Source organism: Mixophyes fleayi, chromosome 3 (assembly GCF_038048845.1).
Source record: "Mixophyes fleayi isolate aMixFle1 chromosome 3, aMixFle1.hap1, whole genome shotgun sequence".
NCBI classification, from domain to species: domain Eukaryota; kingdom Metazoa; phylum Chordata; class Amphibia; order Anura; family Limnodynastidae; genus Mixophyes; species Mixophyes fleayi.
The window spans coordinates 197,573,318-197,590,942 of record NC_134404.1 but is presented as its reverse complement, the minus strand read 5'-3'; the positions used below and the strand labels follow the sequence as shown (position 1 = coordinate 197,590,942).

Sequence of the window (17,625 nt, the reverse complement as noted above, 5' to 3'; positions counted from 1 at the left end):
TTTATGGACAAAGTGTAAAGCTGTTTATTTTTCAGGACAATTTCCGTTCTTCATACATTACCTGGATTGAATTTCATATAGTTTCATTAGTTTTGATGCTATATTTTGTTTTTATATATTTGCTCGATTTGTGCAGGCAACTGTATAAAGTACTGTGAAGTAGTGTATATTTTAGAAGAATGGGCTCTTGAGAGAGTATACTGAAATCATATTTTTAGCTCCCATACCACTCACACCCAACCTGCCCCATGCCGTAGAGAATTTTAAAGTTTTTAAGTTCAAAACTTTGTTGCTAAAAGTTTGGGTAGAAAAATGTACTTACAATAAAAGTAATTACTCTAAACATTATTTGCAGATAAATATCTCCCAGGAACTGTGTGTACAAAATGACATGCGTTTGTTTAGGTATTTGTTGGTTTGGTAGTTTAAGCCTGTGATGGGCAGCCTGAACTATTTAGAGCCCCAAAATTGCCTCTGCACCCCCACATGTCCTTGCTTGCTCTAAAATTCCTCCACATGCCACTCAGACCCCACCCCCCCTCCATGTGCCAATAAATGCTTACACATGTACGCCAAGAGTCCCCCAACACCTCACCTCCCCTCCTCACATGACCGCTACATGGAGAGTCTAAAAATACTTGCACAGCTGAAGCCCGGAGAGGGTCGAGCAAGAGCATGTGGTGCAAAATACACTGCACGGTGAAAAGGCGGAGAGAGACTCGGATCTGGAGTCTGCAAGGGAAATCTCACTGTTTCACTCCACTGGTTTAAGTAGTAACTGAGTAGTTTCTGTGTCCGGAAAGTGGTAGTTACATGCTACAGGCTTTCTCAGAAATATGGCAACTTATGCAAGATGTTCTTAAAATGTTTTTTTCTGATATTTAAGGAATGAGTAGATAAAAATTTGTTTTTAATTTGGTTTAACTAACTTTAGTGTTGTGATTTAATATGTTAAATAGTTTTGATTTCTCAGTATTTAATTATTTCGAGTAGAGCAGCCTCTTCATCACATGTACAGCAAAGGTGCAAAACAAAATCTATTTTGAAGGGACTGTAACATCCAGTAATGTCTTAAATGTTTGTCTCTGATGAAACAGCCTATCACAGCTGAGAAACACGTCAGCTGACTTTCTACTGGGCTCTGTTCAAATTCATCACAGACTTTAAACCCCGGGGTTTGCTTAAACGCTAGCGTTTATGGTTATTGTCGAAAGGACTTCCATTGCCTCTAAATCTCCTACAGAAGTGAAGGACCACACAGCACATGAAGGATAATTAATCTCACCATCTTCTTTAGACCATTGCTGTGAATTGCTCCTATACTTTTGAAGGGTTCCATGTCCACAGCTTATGTCATTAACGGACTGATACTGCTCCTTATCCAATTAGTCCTATTTATCCTGCTTTCATCTATGGAGAAATTGTCTGAGGAACTTTCCTTTTACATTTAATAAGTCACATCGGATGTACTTTACACCACCTTTTATAGATTTAGTTACTGTGATGTTTTAAGTGTTGTTATATCAATATTATGAGTCCTTTCTTTCTAAATCAATATTTTTATTAAAGCATTTTGTATTTATCTTTATCTGGTTCCAGCACTCCACCATTTTTTATACTTGTACTTGATGTCTTAAATGTGCGTTGCACAGGGAGTGTTATTCCTCTCTGCAGATTTAAGGATTGGGGGGGGAGTGACAATTACCACTTTTAACATCCACTGCCCCACATTTCTCTTGTGGCCATGTCTTGTATTGAGAGGTTTATCACATGAACTGGAGAGCTCCTGGAGGCGATAAAGGGGGTTATGTTAAAAAGAAGTCAAACAATGGCTCCCTAACTGAATGGTGAACTCTGCAAGCAGACTTTTTAGCACTGCCACTGAAAATACATAAAGCCTTGCTAAAACAATCCCAAAACTGTATTGGTCTAATGTAAATATAAAGAAAATAACATAAAAAAAAAAAGCTAAAATAAACACAGCAACACTGCCAGTTAGACTGAAGATTAACTACTTCTGTTCTACACAGGGGCTCTTAGGTCCCTCACACTAACACACCCCTATCACAAGTATAAGCCCATCCCCCTAACACGCACACTCCCTTTTTACAGTGGTGAACTTAAAAGGTTGCATCATCAGGGTGGTAATGCAACTTTAAGCAGTCAAAGCTGTATAGCAAAGCAGCCACATATTTTCAAAACTCAGTTGCTCATTGGATATGTAATAAAGCAGCAATGCTTTTTGTGCATATATAAATAGTTTTTTGTAGTTTAGGCTCACATAATTTTTATGTATTTACTTTAAATGTAGGTACAGACTATTAGCTAGGTAGTTTGCATTTAGACATGCAATAATTTAATGAGAACAGCACTTTGTGTGTCTGTGAGTATGCTATAACCATACTCTTGTCTGTTACCCTTCATCTCTGTAACATAAATACCTTAAGCCAGTGGTTCCCAAACTGTGGGTGGGGTGCCACAATGATCTCACAGGGGTGCTGTGGCCAGGGCTGGTTGTTAGCAAGGCGGAGGACTACTTGGTAATTATTTTGGCTTGGGGTGAAGAATTATGGAGACCCTAAGGGTATCTCCAACTGAGAAAGTTTGGGATTATTTCTAATGTTTTAAGATGGCATGTCTCACTCCAGCATTCAAGATTTCTTCCATGCTGCCCCCTTATCTGGAATAATATCTTTCGTTCCATCAGGCTATCCCTAAGCCTGCAAATCTTCAAAAGAGCCCTTAAAACCCACCTGTTCAGGAAAGTTTACCCTTCCTCTGCCTAACTTCATCTATCCCATCCTCAACCTGCCTCTTCTTGATCCTTCTTCACTGTTTATAGTCCCTTTTCCTCTCAACCCCCTTTGTGTTTCCTGTGTAGTGTGCCCCTTTCCTTTTAGATTGTAGGGTCCCACAAGTAGGGCCCTCCTATTCTCGTGCCCTCCTCTTGTCTGCCTTCAGCACCCCAGCCCTTGATATCCTCTTTTCCCCTGCCTTTGCATCTCCTTCACAGGCTCTGACCCTGTTAGCTGCGCCCACAGTCCTAAGCACAGGATCAGCTTGCTTTGTTGCACTTTTAGTTTCTGTCCAGCTCTAGTACTTTCGCATCAGTAAAAGATTTTACAGCACACAGAACAGACGAAGCTCAGAGGGGTGGATGCAGCTGTGGTTGCCATCGTAGTCCATCACATCTCTATGTTCCTCCCACGCCCCGTAGGACAATACAGAGATATGGCTGCACAAGCACTTTGATTATGATATCAGAATTGAATATATTGGCACCTGTTTGTCTTCGGTTAGTTTAGCCAAATATAAAATGTTTTTTTAATGGGGTTTTTTTAGGCAACATTATATCCAGGCTAATGAATTTTTCTCAGATTTCAAAATATTGGTGGATATATTAATTACATATATAGTTATATACAAAAGTTTGGGCACCCCTGGTCAAATTGCATGTTATCTAAAGAAGTGTGCCCTCCATTCTGGGGAAAAAGGGAAGTTATGGTAAACTTGTCTAATCCAGATAAGATGTGGGAAGGTCTACTTGACTGGGGATGTTGAGTGTACCTGTGAAATGGAGTGATATTAGTTAAATGTATTAAGGGGGGTATTCAATTGTTCCACCGGGCGCCGCCGGAACGAGCGCGTTAAAACTATTACCGTTTATAGAGTTACTCGCTGCGCAGCTCAGGGAGCTGCGAGATGAAAGTAATTACCGTATAAACGGTAATCGTTTTAACGCGCTCATTCCGGCGGCGCCCCGAGGAACAATTGAATACCCCCCTAAATGTTGCATTTATCTACGTATTATTTTGCCCAGGCTCGGTTCCCCCGAGAACCGAACACACCCGAACTTAGCATATCTGAGTAGCGAGCCAAGCTGGCTCGGTACTTTCGCGCCCCCCTGGAATTGAAAACGAGGCAAAGCGTCATCGTTACATCGTCGTTGGATTCGAGAAGTACCGTCCTCCACGGCGATCCAGCGCCATTTCACATAGGGACACAGAAGTGGTAGCACAGTTCTTGGCAGTCTGTAGAGCAGTTGGGCAGCATCATAGGTAGAATAGAAAGAGGAGGGGTAGCAGTGTTCTTCAGTCTCCAGTGACATTCAGGAGAGCTCCATTGCTAATTGTCATTGCTGAAATACAAATACTAGGGCTGGCAGGCTTGGTCTTCTGAATTTGCAGTCAAAGTGTACGGTGTTATCAAAATGGATTCACAGCAGTGCACAGAAGAGCAGGAGCACCAAGCAGCTGCTGGTGCCAGTCATGATGATAGTAAACCCTCTACGTCATCTGGTAAAGTCTATGTTAAAGTGCCTAGTGTTTTTAAGTCAGGGAAACCAAAATGTAAAAAAATACCTTTCACCTTGGTCAAGAAAAAAAGACCTGTTATCCAGGCAAAGTTATTTGCAGAAGAAAAAAACTGCCAACGTGCCATTCTACACACGCAGTGGCAAGGAAAGAATGAGGCCTTCACCTTTCTCAGAGTGCTAGACCTTGTCATTCGGACTCCAAAATTGGTGTCCAAATACTTTTACGTGTAAAAGTCGAGCTGGAAGAAAACAGCAAGGCATTAGAGGAAAACATGTTCAGATTCAGAAATGACACAAATCCCTGAGGAGAGTCTATCCACGAGTGCTATGTGTAATCCTGACCTGTCTGATAGTGTACCCATTAAGAAGGCCCCTTTCAGCATTTCTGCAGATGTGTGCCTGAACAGCCCAAGTGTAGCCGGTGATACACAAATTGAGGATGCCACTTTGGAATTGCAACAGGATGAGGGGGACATTTCTGTAGCTGACGAGGACGCTAATGAGGATGTTGATGAGGATGATGTTGTTTGTGTAAGTCCTGCATCGGTGGAAGCTGTTCTGGCACGTGATAAGAAGGCAGCCATTGTCATGCCTGGACATAAGACCAAAAAATCCACCTCCTATGTGTGGAATTATTTTTTCCCAAATCCTGACAACAGTTGTCTAGCCATTTGAAGCATTTGTAAAGCCACAGTCAGTAGAGGTAGGGATCTTAACCATCTAGGAACTTCATCCATGTTACGCCATTTGAAGCGAGTTCATGGCAAGCTGTTGGGGAAATCAGAAACTTATGCTAAAAAAAAATAACAAATACAGAAGTTTGCTCAATCAATTTATAGGCTCATAGCAGGTGCCTGTAAGGGTGGGGTTATCCTAAAAGGACCAAACACACACAGAATTCCCCCAGCACACTGCTATAGCCAGCAAAAGACCTGCCATTTCTACTATAGATAAAAATGCAAAAGTCTTAGTTGCACACATTTGCAAGTGTATGTCAAAGCCACCGCCACTCCATGGCGCTTTTGCTAATAGGGTGGTCCTAACTAAACAGTGAGCGTCCCATATTTTTGGTCCATACATATGTGTTTTTAAATGGAAAGCTAACTTACCAAAGAGGTACCCCAGAAGCCTCCAAACAGCAATTTAGAGCCAGTACACCCGCTTGGCTACTGATACCAACATGCCTCTCAGACAAATACAGAAATGGAACCTGCTCAATCACTTTATAGGCTCAAAGCAGGTGCTTGAAAAGGTGGGGTTATCCTAAAAGGAACAAACACTAAAAAATAACAACACAGTCCATCAGCTAGTCCCCTTCTCACCTACATCCCAACGCATGTAATCTACCCCCACAACACCGTCCTCCTCAATATCCTCAGTAGAGATCGGAGTTACTCCTGCGTCCAAGTTGGTAAGGCTAGTTGACTCCTCCACTATCCTGGATTCCTCAGAAGAATTCTTGAGCGCTTGTGCTGCTGGGGGTGAATCTTCATCCCAGAAGCAGACCAAAAAGACGACTACTAGTAGTTTACAACAATTGACTGTTAAAAAATCCTTTTGCAAGATGAAGCAATTATGAAAGCTGTCACCCAGTTGCAAAGCGGATCACAGACGCCATGGCAACTATGCTAGTATTAGATCTGCGTCTAATTTTCACTATTAATACAGCTGGTTTTAGACAGTTACTTGAGGTCTTGTGTCCCCGTTACCAAATTCCATCACGACACCATTTCACTAGAAAAGCTATTCCTCACCTCTACCAGAAGGTTCGTAAAAATGTAATCATTGGCCTACAAAATGCTATTCTACTCACTGTACACTTAACCACAGATATGTGGACAAGCGGAACTGGGCAAACATTATATGACTGACAGCCCACTTGGTTGGTGATTCACCTTCACCAGCATGAACAGCAGCAGCATCTACCAAGTACGTCACATTTGTCAGAGGCAGGCTACTCTGTGTATCACCGGCTTCACTAAGAGGCATACAGCTGATAATCTGTTACAAAAACTAAGGGATGTCATTGCAACATGGCATATTTCGCTTGGACTCTCCTCAGGATATGTCATTTCTGATAACGCAACCAATATTGTGAGAGCATTACAGCTGGGTGAATTCCCTCGCATTCCCTGTTTTGCTCACACAATAAACCTGGTGGTGCAGAGGTTTTTGAAAAATGACAGGAACGTACAGGAGATGCAGTCTGTGGCCCGTAAAATATGTGGACATTTCTGACATTCGGCAACAGCGTGTAGGAGATTGCAGTAGCTACAAGAGCAATTTAATTTGCCCTGCCATCAACTGAAGCAAGAGGTGGTGACAAGGTGGAATTCCACTCTGTATATGCTTCTGCGTATGGAGGAATAGCAAAAAGCCATCTATGCTTTCTCCACAAGCCATGACATTGGAAAAGGGGGGGGGTGTATTTTAGTCACGTGCAGTGAAGTAAACTTTCCGTGTTGTGCAAGGTGCTGAAACCATTCAAAGTAGCCGGTGCTCGTTGCCATGTATTAGCTGTAGAATTACCCCATTTATCCAAGAAACGGGTGGAGCTCTCAAATGAACCATAACTTTTTTAATGATCCAAGCACAATTCCATCTTGCACCAGTTTGCTTTTCTGCCACTGCTGTGTGCCAATGTTTCCTACATGTGCTAGGAACTGCCGTGTGTCATTGTCGCTTGGCATCCAGTCAGGTCGCTGCGGTATTTGTCCGAAAGTGTATGAAAATAATATTGTGACCTGTGCTGTGAGGTGGTAAAAATTGACTGCAAATGACTTGAAATTAGTGTTACTGAGGTTAATAATAATGTAGGAACAAAAAAAATGCAATGTGATTTTAGCAATTTTTCTAAAAAATACAGATCCAAAACCAAAACACATGAGGGCGTTTTTACCAAAACACGAAGTTAATCCAGATCCAAAACTAGAACACGGGGGTCAGTGAACATCTCTAATATGTGTATCATACTTGCCAACTCTCAGGGAGACTTCCTGAAATAGGGGTGATCTCCCTCACTCCCAAAAGTGTATGACATTCGTCATTCTCCCTGATGCTGAGTCAGTACAAGACATGGTTGGCTTTGCCATCTGTGTCATGATGGCACAGTTCAGTAATTGTGTCCTATTTCCATGTTTTGATGTCTATGGAGGTGGCCATTTTCATGGAGACCAAGATTTAATCAAAGACTAACAGGTAAGACAACATGACTTCAGTAATGGAGACAGAAATGTAAAAGACACTTCAGTCTCTAGAGATTCATTAGCTGCTTTTCTTTAATGCATAGTTGCCTACTCTCCTGGAATGTCTGGGAGACTCCTGCATTTCTGGGAGAGCAGGGCAATCTCCCGGTTCTCGCCCCCCCAATAGGTAAGGGGCTTAATGATGCAAATATTGTCATCTTAGCCCCACCCCCTGCTGTAATTGGACAAAATTGTGACAATCATTTAGGGGCAGGACCAAAATGATACGATTCGTCAAGCCCAGCCCCCGCATGCCCACCTCCCCTGGGATCTCCCTGAAGCCAGTGAGGAAAAGTTTGAAGTATGATCTATATGCTTGAGAATTGTCTGGCTTCCATGGTTCAGATTAAATGGAGAATGTAGCAAACTAAATGTTAACAAGTCCTAGAAGCTAATGTCAAATATACTGTTCAGATATTGAAGCCAAAAAGAGGCTGGATATGTCAGAAAGACACTAATCTCAAACATACCTTTAAATCACCCGTGAAATATTCAGGTTATGGATTGGCCTTGACAGTCCCCAGTCTTGAATAATGTTATAAATGTGGTGAAGTCTCAAACATGCAGTGGATGGAATAAGACTTTGTAATATATCTGAGAGAAGATTTTTGCTTTAAGAATGTGTTCTCACTCTTCCCTGCAAAGTCTCTTAGCTGGCTACAAGAAATGTTTGGAAGCTTGAATTTTTGCCAAAGGAGGTATTTGTATGTACTGACTGACAGGGATCCCAAACATTGACACATGCTAGATTGACAGTTAAACTCAGAGGATAAAAAGTAATTGTGCATTAAAAAATGCAAATATGCTTAAGTTTAAACCCTGCGCAAAGGTTGTACTATCTTCTTAAAGATTCAGTGAAACATACAATTTGACCAGGGGGCGCCTAAACTTTTGCATACAATTTGTATATGAGTGTGTTCACATATAAGGCAATTGTTTTTGTAATTTGTTTCATGCTATCTGTATTTAGCTTAAGGTAAATGTGATGCACCGCTGATCTGCAGATATCGGTTCTATAAATACATTGCATGATTGAAATATACTTTAAAACTACTTATTGTTTGTCTTTTTACATTACTGCATGTATCGTTATAAATAGAAATCATTAAGTTCGCTATTATAATGGGATAAATTACACATTATTTGCTTTTAATATTTTTGCTTTCAGTTGTATGCAGTATTTTAAAGGCATTTTCTTTGTTTTAATAACTTATGTTTATGAAGAGATAATGTAAGAATATTTTCTTTAGTAAACTACTAAACAGAGAAGTTTAAAGTTGGAATTTAAAGCTTAAAGATGCAAGCACTTTATAAGTGCCCATGGTATAAGCGCCAACATGGTATGCTCTGCCTGAGATGCATTACCACACTGAGTGAACTCAGCATAACTTGCACTTCATATAGGGATCATTGAACACTATGTAAAACACATTGGCGGTATACACAAGCATTCATTGTGACGCTGGATCATCCACAGATACAAGACAATAAGACATTTTGCAATCTGTGGGGGGGGGGGGGGGGGGTTCACAATGAACATTCATATTTATACTGTTGGCATCTTCTGTATAGTACTTAATAATTCCAATTTGAAGTTCCTGTACACTGCATTCACAAAGTAGTGAGCACAGGTTAGACAGAAATTTGACATTGAACACGTCAAAATCAGCCTGGTTTATGTAAAACCCAAACTTTATCGTAGATTTATAGAGATAGGTAGGAAGTAAACTAGGAAAGAACTGTCATAATGGCCAATGGAGTGAAGGGTGTATAGGAGAAGAGGGTGATCATTAGTATCAAAGGAAGCAGAGAGGTCCAGGAGAATGAGTATGGAGAAATGACCCTTAGACTTTGCAGGAAGTAGATCATTGATCACTTTTGTGAGAGCAGTTTCAGTGGAATATTGTGGGCGGAAGCCTGATTGCAGAGACAAGAATGGAAAGACAGGAGAGAAAGTGAGACAGGTGATTGTACACTAATTGCTCAAGTAGTTTGGAGGCAAAGGGGAGAAGAGAAATAGGGTGGTGGTTGGAGAGAAAGGCGGGATCGAGAGATGGTTTCTAGGGGACAGGTCGTAGGGTGAGATGAAGAGGAGTGCAGAGATTTCGAATGGGGCTGAGCCTCTTCGCTAACTCTCTCTCCCCCCTTCCACCCTCCATCACTGCCACAGACTTTTTCCACCTTCTCCACCAAAATAGATTCTATCAGAAACGAGAAGTCTCCAACTTCTCTCACTGCCCATCATCCTTTGTGCTCCTTCCGCCCCATCTTGGGTGAGGAAGTTTTTCTCTGCTCACGTCCTCCCCTCCATCTACCCGCCCTCCTGATCCCATTCCCTCTCACCTCCTTAAATTCCTCTTGCCTACTGCCTGCTTACACCTTGCCCACTTCTTCAACTTATTCCTCTCCATTGGTATCTTCCCATCTTCCTTTAAAAATGCACTTGTCTGACCTAGCCATAAAAAAACGAATCTTGAACCCACCATCCTGTCCAAATACCGACCAGTCTTCTACCTTGTCTTCTCACCTGGCTGGCTCTAATCCTGTTAACTGCGTCCTCACTCTAGGGCACAGGTAAAGCTTACGTTCATCTCTCCCCTTGTTTGCTTTAGTTCTCTCCCTCTTCCACTCTCTAACTTCTTAGTATCCTGCCCTCTACTTAGGTCTCCTTAGTACTAGTGGATTGATTATTTACTGCGCTTTATTTCTACTGCCCTGTATGCCTTGTCCTGTTTTGTTCTCTACTGTACTGGGTTAATAGTTTACTGCACTTTGTTATTGTTATGCCCTGTAGGCTGTGTCCTGCTTTTTGTTTTGTTTTGCTTTCCCCATGCTCTATGTACAGCGCTGCGGACCCTTTGTGGCGCCTCATAAATAAAGAATGATAAATAAAAGAGTAGATTGGGGAGTGTAGGTAAAGGTGGGTGGAGTGAGTGGAATTTGGCATTAGGAAATATCTTGTTGAATGGTGTTGATTGTCTTTGAAATAAGTGGCAAAATCATGGGCTGTGAGAGAGGAAAGGGAGGAGGTGCAGGTGTGCAGAGAAGTGAGTTGAAGGTGGCAATGAGGGGACATGGGTTTGAAGACTGGGTGGATATTAGAGATTTGAAGAATGTTTGCTTGGCAATTGAAAGGGCAGCACTGAAAGATGAAAGGATGAATTTATAGTGTAGGAAATCGGGATAGGAATGAGATTTCCTCCAATGGTGATCTACAGTGCTGGAGCACTTTTGCAGGTAGCAGGTCTGTTGGATCATCGGAGACTGTATGTAGTAGCTGGAGCTGCATTGTCTAGGGCTGAAGTGAGTGTTTTGTTATAGAAAGAGGCAGCCTGGTAAGGACAGGGCAATGCAGTTATTGGAGAAAGTAGTTGTTTTAGGGAAAATGAGAAGTGGATTGGGTTAAGAGTACTTGGGTTTCGTTGTGTACATATGGATTTGGGAGCAGGGGGGAGAGCATGAGGTAAAGTAAGGCGGAAAAGAAATGAGGTTGTAGTTGGAGAATGGGAAGATTAAATTGGAGAAACTAGAGATGGAGCAGTAGCGAGAGAAGACGAGGTCAAGGGAGTGCCCATCATAGTAGGTGGGGGATGAGGTCCATTGGGAGAGACCAAAGGAGGAAGTAAGTGAAAGAAGTTTATTCGCAGAAAAGTCAGTTGGATTATCAATGGGAATGTTGTAATCTCTTAGTATGTGAGTAGGCAGGTCAAAGGATAGGAAATAAGTGAGCCAGGCCACACAGAATTGTGAAACTGGACCTATGGGGTGATAAATTACAACACAAAAGTGGAGAGAATAAAATATACTGTTAGTGTGGACTTCAAAGGAAGAGGATTGAGTGAGGGTTTAGAGGGTATGACTTGGAAGGTGCATCTTGGAGAAAGTAGAAAACCTACTCCACCACCTTGTCTGTTTCCTGGTCTGGGAGTGTGGCTGAAGGAGAGTACCCCATAGGAGAGAGAAACTTTATTATTAAAGGGGTGAGTTGGCCGTATGAAAAGGTCCTGATGGAATAACTGCATGACAGAATTACAAATTAGACCTTTTTTGTAGTTTTGCATACAAATCTTCTACCCCATCATTTATTGCTTGCAGGTCTGTCATGGACCACATATTTTTGCATTTTAAGGTGAATTGAAATTTTTAGAGTTATATTTGAAGTATTATTTTACACTGTCTTGCTATATTTAAGCTTAGCATTTGTGGTGGTCTTTTGGCATGTTGGCAATATACTCTTTCTTTGTACGGTAATAGAACTAAAGTAGAGCATTAGTGAAGTAGCATTTTGAGGTATTGGAAGTTAACATTTCAAAGCCATTATGCGAAGCAGAGACATTATTATTCTTCTCATTATGGGTCTGTCCCTTTTCCCACTTTCCTTTTGTTGGTTTAACTTGGGACGGAATACCTGGAATTCTGGTTTATCCCAGTATTTAAAATCAGAGAATCCCTGTCCACAAATAAAAACGGCCATTTAGAGTATTTCTGCTAAATGTTTCTTCTTTTTCAAGTATGAAAACAAGGTTAAGAAATGAATGTTAAAAAGTAAGGTGAAATTGGTCAAATCATTTGAAATGAAGAACCCAATAAATTTAAACTGCCATTTACAAAGCATGATTCGGATTTCGCAAATTGTGAGCTACCTTTTATATAAGACTTATATAAGCCTAGTTATCTTTATAGTGTGTCTATGTACCAGGGTACACTTCTTTTAATTTTATGACTAGATGTCATCTTGGAGTAATGGTCAGTGACAGGTGTGGTTAGAAAATACTCTGTGATCTCTTAAAGGATGACCATCTTATTAAATCATTAGTCCACTCCTTCAAAAAGGTGAAAACATCAATGAAAAGAAATATGCAAATAGGCCTGTTACTTTCAGAGTGCGGTTTTAGGCATGACGTAATGTTGTGCATGCATATTACATCATGTCTTTAGACATTTACATGCATTGTTCCCTGATGGTGTCTTGTGATTATGTTGGGTAAGAACAATCTGTGTTTAAAGTTATTTCTTTAGGTGCACAAAATGGTAATATTGTCACTAGATGAATTCTGTCAAGCAATATCTTTTAGGACAAAACACTCTTAGGCACTGCTATAGGACTTGCATTGTTTTTAGAATATATGTTTCTGTATAATTTTTAAATATATACCAAAATATCCCAACTAATCCAATGTTAGGGTTTAGATTTCTATTTGCAATTTAGTTCAAACCAGCAGCCAAATTTAATTTTGAACCACTTGAGAACATTATAAATTGGCATTGGCAGACAAGTTGGCAGTTATGTAAGCAATGCTATTAAATAAGCCAGTTTTTAAATGAATGTTTCACTTTGCTTTGCTCAATTTTACGCATTTCTAATCGCGTTTGTCCTCAAAACTCTTGAAACATCCATTATTAGCCATCTTAAAAAAAACACATTTCCTACCAACATTGCCTTAATTGTTTTCTGTAAATCTAGCAGTTCTGAATGCCTCAAGGTCAGTACATTACTGGGTGTAATTTGAAACACTGTGTTTAGTAGTGAAAATGCTACCCTAAAATGAATTACATTTCATTTTTAATTACAGATACAAGTGATTTTAATTAGAATTTCCGGTTAGCCCCAATAATTGCGTCCGTCTTCAGCATAAAAACCCAACCGCATTTGACTAATGCTTAAGGCTGTTGATAGTATACCCTCAATGTGGTTATGTTGTAAGATCTGCAGTAATCATTTACTGTGACAGCAATTAACAGCTTGTTCACCCTATATTCATGTGTTTTGCAATTGCAAAACAATTGTGATCTAAATAGAATATGGCATGTATTGGCATGAGTGTACATTGATTTTGTTAGTTCTGTGGATCCCAAACTTTCTCAGTTCGAGGCACCCTTAGGGTCTAAATAATTTTTTCAAGGCACCCCTAAGCCAAAATAATTACCAAGTAGTCGCCCGTCTTGCTTACCACCAGCCCTGTCTGCGGTACCCCTGTGAGATCGCTGAGGCACCCCAGGGAGCCATGGCAGACAGTTTGGGAACCACATAGTTATATTTTTTTGTATGAAGCACAGATATGCATTTCATTGCGTTAAACTGGCAACAACAGAAAAACATAGTATGCACAACAGTCACAGTTTACTGCTTTAGGAGAAACGCTACCGTCTTCTAAACAAAAGACGAGACTGCTTACAGCAAAGTGGTGTGGGAAACCTGCCTGGAAATCATTAGGTGAATATGTTTAGTAAGGTGGTGTGTGTTTACCCATAGACAAACCACTATCTCCAATGTTAGACTCTTGCAGCTACTGTTAGTTACACTTATACAGTTGATCCAATAGTCCACTCACATGGACATAAAAACAGTTGCAGGTTTAATAAATTAATGAGGGAAGGGCTATTTTTAAGTATTTATATATAAATATAGTATATTGCAATGTACTAGTGAATGATTATATACAGGTGGGGTGGGATATATTATCCAGAATGTTTGGAATATAAGGTATTCCGGATAATAGTCTTTCTATAGTTTGAGGAAAACAACATAAAATATGGTCTGTCACTCTTTAACAAACAATATACAAATCACTATGTGTCATCATATACATATGCAGGAGAATGTTGTGATCAATATATCTATATTAGGATGTGCTCACCTGCCAACGACAAGGCATTTTGGAAATGGAGGCTCAGGGAAGTTTTTAATTGTGACATCCTGAATATACTTTTGTTCAGTTGCTAAGGATGCACCTACAGGAGATGCCTTGAAGTTGGCAGTTGAGCTTATCCCAATGTAGCGATATTGTGCACCAAATTCTCCTCCTTATGTATATGCTGACACTGTGATTTGTATATCGTTTTTGTTAGAGCGCCACAATAAATTTTCTTTTTGCACATACAGAGTGGTCTTAATTGTACTGGCTGAACTTTTTCCAATGATTTTCTTCACTTTTACACATTTAATTAATTTAAAGAGTGTGAAGCACATTGCCTAAAGGATGCTCATATTAAACTTAAAAAGTGCCTGTTAAGCCCCCCGCCCCCCATCTTTCCGCACCCAATTAAACTTTTGAGCAGTTATCTTCATAGTGACTGTAGAAGGAAACATTTGGCGATTGTATCTGTGTATGTGTGTATGACCGTGTCATCAAGAGGCTGCAATTATTTGCCTTTTTCAAAATTTCTGGCGTTGGAGCCTGCTCAGTATATATTTGTATGTAGCCTATTTTTTATTGACAGTGTTTAAAATGTATCTAATTTAATTTATTTCTATTAATATGGAATGCAGGTCTAGACCCATGAAGCAGTGAAGTAGTTAATGGAGAATGTATATTTCTCAAGCACATTATACATAATAATTACTTCTGTTAAAATTGAGCTATATTTTAGTGTGTGAACATTTATCAGTTTGGCTTATACATTATGAAGGTTACACAGCCCCAGGCTTTCACATATTGGTGATTATGCAATGCTAGAACTCCTCTTGAGTTTACTAGGAGGCACACCATGCTGTTTTACTGGGATTTTTATACAGAAACAGGCTTTGTGTTTCTGTTTATAATGAATTGCTTTAATTTATTAGTAACCATTGTGCATGCTAGCTATGACTTATTCAAAATAAAACATTTCCTTTTCCAGGATCATCAGCGCGTGATCCATGTCCTAGATTTCCTTGTCATCTAATCATAAAATGTTTCGGAACAGATACTTTGAACATGTACTTTGAGTGTACAGCCTTAGCCCTATGCAAGTAAAATACATGTCAGTATAGTCATTCTTGATATTTTTAGTCAGATGTTGCCATTTGGGCCAATCTGATTATTTGTGGTCCACAATAGAGTGGCGGGTCCAAAGACCTAGTCTGCAATAACTACTTTGGCATGTGTGTGGGGTCATGAGCCCCTTGTGATAGCCTTCATGTTGGTGGTACACTTCTGGCTGTTTAAAAAAAAAAAAAAAAATCATCATCTGAGATTGCACCTTTTAAATATTCATAATACTCAAAACTGCTTAGCATTCCCAGACTTCATAAGGTTGTGATTGGTGAGTTTTCACCTTCGATGTAATAAACTTTCTTAATGCTACAAATTTGCATTCCACAATGACACTTTTGATGCTGAACAACGTAAATAACTGGGAATTGTTAACGATTGCAGCCCTAACTAGCTCACAGCTGGAAGATGACTCTAAAAATGCTCTGCAGCTTTTTTTTTTTTTTTTTTTTTTTGTCGGTTCGAGTTTAACAAGTTTTATCACACAGATTTCATGAAATCACTCATTTTCCTACTGAAATAATTTGCTTATTTTTGTCGCAATTAATGCAGCAGTATAACTTCTCGACAGGGGATATTCCTTTTGCATATTCTTAGAGATGGAGTCAGTTAGCTAATTAAAGGTGTATTTTTCTATGGAATGTTAAACAATGTACCACCAAACCTAAAATGTAAGTTAAATATATGAGTTAAATATCTTTTAAAACTGTCAAGACTATTGAAGGACACTGTATAGGGAAGTTTAAAATGACTGATAAATATCTGATGGTAATGTAGATGGCAAAGATACATACATACAACGTGGGAGCTCTTATCTTCTCAGGGTACCATAGGTCATTAAAATGTCACAGCAAAGCAGAAGTCCTAAATGCCAGATTTAATGTCACCTACATAGTGTAACAACTTATATTAGAGCTTGAGATTGTGTTGTTTTTTTTTAAAATGGTTACAGTTATATTTTAGGTTTAGTGACTTGCGTCCGAGTAGGCTGGTGGTAATTCCATAACTTGGGAACTTGTTGATTTGTCTTTTACTTTTCTCTCTTTTTTTAAGTTAAGATGGCCTAACAGGCTGCATTATTTGTGAGCTTCCGCAGTATTACATAGTGTAGCTTCAAAGCATGCCGCGTGATAAAATAGAAGTGATGAAATTACTGTTTTTAAATGTGGTTTGATGACTACTATCAGGCTGTGTGGTTTCCATTCATCTTCTGCATCCCAAAGAGCTGGATCTTGTCTAATTTAGCCACATACATGTGTTGTCAAATGTGACACTGGTTCTGTTGGCCATCAGTGTCAGCATACATATGAAATCATTATTAAAAATATAGGTCTCGTAAATAAAGTTTCATGATGCAAGAATCTTGCAAAATGTGCATTTCATGTACTTTCCACTGCAGTGATAGGTAACCCTACCTGAAGCCTTCAAGAGGGCTGCACATTACCCTTGATTTCAGAGTCTAGATTTACTAAGCTGCGGGTTTGAAAAAGTGGGGATGTTGCCTATAGCAACCAATCAGATTCTAGCTGTCATTTTGTAGAATGTACTAAATAATCTGATTGGTTGCTATAGGCAACATCCACTCTTTTTCAATCCTGCAGCTTAGTAACTCTAGCCCCAAGACTTTAAAACAGTCCCAAAAAGACCTTGGCACTCCCACATTACTCAACCCAAAATTCCCCCATATTTACCTCGCTTGCTCCAAAATTCCATTAAGTGCCACTTAGAAATTCCCACTTGCCATTACATTGCTGCCCTCATGCTACTTTGACTTTTCCCTCATGCCAATCTGACATCCCTAGAGAATAAGTCAGAGCTGGGCACAGACTTTGGGGCCTCAGGCAAAGACTTGCCAGGCCACTGCCAGTGTTTATTAACACAAGGATATTCAGCTTGTATAAATAAACCCTTATCAATAATTGTAGGTTATGAAAAATGTTTTAACTGTGGTGTGTTCCACTTTATGCAGTACTGCATATAAAATGATGTAATACAGTTTGCAGGTGCCATGCAGTCTGTCTCTGCTAGGAGTCTTATATGGTAGAGATACTGTTTGTACAGATAGACCCCAAATGATTCACTGAGCACATTACTGCATTTGAAGCCTCTTGTTATCTAATCACTCTGTGTGTCCCATTGCTATTTCGCTATGGCGCACAGGTGGCATTTTTCATGCTGTCACTATATTTACAAAACTGTTGCAAGCTTTACCAAATCAATTACATTGTCAATCTGTTGACATTTATGTAATAATTATTAGAATATATTACTGATTCATTAAATTGCGACAGCTTAAATAATAATGCAAACC

The 17,625-nt window shown here is 39.8% G+C and overlaps 1 protein-coding gene across 1 annotated transcript in view; it reads left to right on the top strand.

Moving 5' to 3' along the window:
- MAN1A1 (mannosidase alpha class 1A member 1) overlaps nt 1-17,625 on the top strand; it is a 191,747-nt gene that overhangs the window by 130,557 nt on the left and 43,565 nt on the right. The gene's annotated exons all lie outside the window — the stretch shown is intronic.